Raw genomic sequence first — 4,800 nt, 5'->3', positions numbered from 1 at the left:
GCCGCTCCAATTACTACAATATTCGACACAAATTCCTCTTGGAATGCATCACTGCCATCACTTGGTCCAGCCCACAGGATGAAGCAGAAGCAATCTTTCTCTCAGAGTCATTCCAGGCACCCGAACTTCCAAAGGATGCATTTCCTTCCAGCTAGAAAACAACACCCCTCCCCACAGTGTCTGTAATAAAACCCTCACCCAAACCAGGGCCATAAAAACAAGCCCCAAGGCATCAAGAAACTTGCTGCTGCAGGAATTCTGGGAAAGAGCCAAACCCATCCCATGCCCTGGGACCTAGGGGTTAGCTTACTTGTAACAATTTGCTCTCCAGGTAATTGTTCTGGCCCCGTTGAAAGTGGGCGCTCACTCCCAGGACAAGGTATGAATATATTCATTGGAGCTCTGAGCTTATGACCCCTACTCCTCCTGCCACTCTTCCCAAACTGAACTACCCACACTAATATAGTAAGGAATTAAATACCAATAGAACCTGGTGGGAACAGACCATTTTCAAACCATAGCAGGTGGTTATGAGAAATCCAAGCATCAGTTTGTTACATAAAAGCAGGCTAATATCTTTCTTTCTTTTTCCTTTCATTAACACAGTCATACAATTTTGTAATACTCAGATTCCAATATATAGTTACCACACAATTTGTTATTCCATCCCGAAACACGTACTCAAAGCTTTGAAAATGGATACCTAAAAACTGATGTTTATGATAACATTTTGAACAGTAAGCAGATGTAGAAACAATGAAAATACTGGTCCATGGATGAATAGATAAATGAAATGTAAGACAGGCGGAAGAGTCGCACACCTTTAATCCCAGCACTCGGGAGGCAGAGGCAGGCGGATCTCTGTGAGTTCGAGACCAGCCTGGTCTACAAGAGCTAGTTCCAGGACAGGCTCCAAAACCACATAGAAACCCTGTCTCGAAAAACCAAAAAAAGAATAAATAAATAAATAAAATAAAACAAAATAAATTAAATGTGGCATGTTCATATAATGAGATATTGTTATATAAAAAGACATTACAACATGGGTAGATCTTGAAAACACTGTGCTGGGTAAAGGGAGTCAAGTAAATGGTCACATAACTTTTGATGCTTCTCCATGGAATATTCAGAAGAGTTGTATCCACAGAGGCAGGAAGCTGACAATGGTTGTCCGCAGGGAGGGAAAGAAGGAAATGGGGAGTGAGTTCTTAATGAGTTGGTGGTCTCCTTTGGAAGTTGTAGTGATGTTATGTTTGTAGTCTAACAAATAAAGCTTGCCTGAAGGTCAGAGAGAAGAGCTACATCACTAGTTAGTCATAGAGGCCAGATGCTGGTGGCACAAACCTTTAATCTCAGCACCTGAGAGAAAGAGACAGTAGATCTCTGTGAGATCAAGGCCACTCTGATTTAGACAGAGATTGAGTCTGTCTAAAAGAGAAACAGCTCACACAAAGGTGATCCTAGCTCTTGGGATCACATGCCTTTAATCCCAGTACTAGGGAGGTGGTGATATGGCTGGGAGGAGACAGGAGCTCAGATGCAGTCTGAGGATTCAGAGATGCAGTCTCTTTCTTAGACAGAGCTTTCAGTCTGAGGATTTGTAGAGACAGGATCGCCCATCTTGTCTAAGCACTGGTAGAGGGAAGAACTCCCTAGGTTAGCTGCTCTGCCTCTCCTATCCTTCAGTTTTCTCCCCAGGTTTAATTATTAAGAACAATTAGAATTTGCGTTACAGGGAGTGATGAAAATGTTTGGGGGCTAGATAGAGGTGACAGTTGTGCAGTAATATGAGTGTCTTAAATACCATTGGTATACTTTAACAAGGCTAATTTTATTTCACTAAGAAAAGAATTTCATTTCAGTAAGATAAGCCAATATCAAAACTAAATCTACCGATCTGGAAAAACAGACTCTGGTTGTACCAGGGCCAGAAAGGCTAGTCTTCTAGGAAATAGCACAAGTGGGATCTTTGACCAGACTATTGGGTTCTGAAAATCATGTCCACAAAGTTTTTCAGTGAAAGCTGATGCCAAGATTGTACAGGACAGTTGATCATAAATGCCTCCCTCAATCAAATTCTCAGAGACATGGAGTTAAGTAAATTTGAGATTGTATTCCCTGTCAAGTATCTGGGTGCAGCTAAGATACAGTTTCATGCTTTAACACTCAGCCATCCTGGAAGCTGGGGTAATGTTCATCTGGAAAATAAGGAACAAGCCACAAATGATGGCAAGTCAGTGACAGGGCTGGGGAGGTTCTCCTGGGGAAGTGTCATAGTGTCATGTCTGCTTAAACACCAAAACCGAGGGGAATTACAACCCTGTATTAGTTCCCTACGATAAATCACGCCCTCAGCACCCACAAAGAAAGAGTTTTGTTGTTGTGTTGTAGACCAAATGAGATCATGCTTACAAAACTTCTTGTAAAACATAAATTTGCATATTAGTATAATGGTCATGTTTTATTCATGTGTGGCAGTAACCAACATGTAAATACCGTACTTGGATGTCATTTTCATATACTATGTATTATTCATTGTTCTTATAAGAATTTCTTAAGTATTTGTTATTTGCTAAGTAGGGAAGGCAATATGTCAACATTTTAAAAGAATACATTGAGGTTCTGAGAGCCTAAGATTTGTGCTTGGGTGTATAGCTTGGAGACGGAGACCTAAATTTAGTTCCTGGTTCATTCAAAAACCCAAAGTCCTGAAATGACCAAGATCTGTGGTTGATCTGCATTAAGTCACAATGTGATTACTATCTAGGGCAAACTTTGAACAAGTCTATTTCTGTCTGTGTAGAAGAGTTTTGATTGTTTTTACATGGAATCACCAGGAACCATACTACTAACATAGACAGGCACATGACTGCCTTCACATTACATTTACCGAGTGCGCCTTGTGCATTAGGCCCGGCACTAAGAATCGCGTGGACAGTTAGTCATAGTCATCCGTGGAGGATTTTGTATATACAGAAAGGAAGGCTCAGAAACATCGATTTATCCAAAGTTAGAGAAGAAAATAAAAGTTGTCTAGCAACCCTTGCAGAAGTATATTTTAGAGTTCACGGCAGTTGAGGTAGGATCAACAGATACTGTATTAGTTACTTTACACAATATTCAACCAAAATGTCTGACCATAGGAACTTAAGGAAGGGTTTATCTAGGCTTACAGTTTGAGGCCAAAGTTCATGGCAGCCAAGGAATGAAGCTGAAGCCTGAGGCAGCCACCAGGCCAGGGAGTATATAGCACCAGGTGGCTACTGTGGCCAGGAAGCAGAAAGTATGGATGTTTTGTGCTGAGTTCACTTTCTCCTTTTTCTCCAGTCTCGTATTCCAGGCCATCGAATGGGCCCACCTTGCGTTAAGGTTAAGGGTCTTCTCACATCAATTAGCCAAACCCAGATAATCCTTTACAGCATGTTTGTTTAGATCCAGACAGGTTGACACTGCTAATCAGTGCAGATCCTGGGGTTCCAAGAGGAACCTACGGCGTGGATAATTATGTTGAACTAAGATAAAAAAAAAATAGTAGAAAAGACAGAGCCAATGTCCAGTTTTATATAACACCAAAGCACAGATGAACTACTTCGCTATAGATGCCCAGTAGGTTTGTGATAATTTGATTTCCAATCCAAAAGTTAAGGTAATAAATTCGGATCATTCTAACTATAATATAGTGTCAGATACTCTTACCAGTCATAGATTTAGGTCCACTTGTGACACTTGAAGTCTCAGGGACAAAGAAAAGAGGGAAGTAGTCTTTCATATGGAAGCTTTATTTGAAGACAAGGCAAGATTTGCTAGAAATCAAGAATTGAGGTTAATATATATTTTTTTCATACTTTTTTTCTACTGTGGAATGCTAGGTATTAAAAGGCTAGTATCTCTGTTTTTGACTAACCTATTCCATATAGATACTTTTATATTATAAGGTAGAGCAACTCTGATAAAAGCTATGGGAATGTTTCATACATAGTGCTAGAATTGCCTACCAGTTTCTAGGGCTTAAGTACTTAAAAAAATATTAGCTATGTTAGGATTTGAGAAAAGGGAGGTACTCTTTATCAAAATTGTTTTTTGGGGGGGAGAAAGTTTGTCACCTTACCAGGCATCTTTCCCATGCACCGAATATTAATCTTATCCTATTATAGTCTGAAGCTCACTACCTAATTCAACAAATGCGTATTGTGCTTCTAGTGTTGAAAACAATAGCCGCAAAGTTCCTCTGTAGACGAGCTTACGCCAAAGGGGGCAATAAAATATTTCAAAACAAATAAAAATGTTTATTAATTATTGTTTGGATAGGTGTGAGGAGAGCAGTAGAATGGTGAGCTTGTCTTTCTTCAGCCAAAATGAATCAGACGATAGACAGGCTCTTTGATTTCTCCATGACTTTTTAAGGTCATCATCATTCTCAGAAAAGGAAAAACACTTTTAAAAAGTTAATTACGTGTGTGCACATATCTACAGAGTAGTTATGACTTTTGAAAACTGTCTTGTGAACGATCTATTCCATTTCTTCCGAAAGAAGTCTCTAAAAGTCATTTAAAAAAATTACACGCAAAGACAAAATGAAAAGGGAACCTAGAGTCAGGCAGCAAAACTGCCAAGCCGGGGTCTCTCCTCTGTCCTCTCGGTGTGGTCGCGGCGGGGATCCGAACTAGAGGAGCGTCGGCCGCCGTGAACTTCAGGGCGGACGGCCTCTGCACGCCCGCTGCCCGGCCCGGTGGCGGGACCCCGGGGAAGAGGTCAAGGTGTGGCTGTGAGAGTGGCGGCCGGCGGGTGGCTGTGGAAGCC

The sequence above is a fragment of the Microtus ochrogaster genome, chromosome 24, assembly GCF_000317375.1.
Source record: "Microtus ochrogaster isolate Prairie Vole_2 chromosome 24, MicOch1.0, whole genome shotgun sequence".
Lineage (NCBI taxonomy): Eukaryota > Metazoa > Chordata > Mammalia > Rodentia > Cricetidae > Microtus > Microtus ochrogaster.
The sequence above is the reverse complement of the archived record's forward strand: the minus strand, read 5'-3'. Positions refer to the sequence as shown.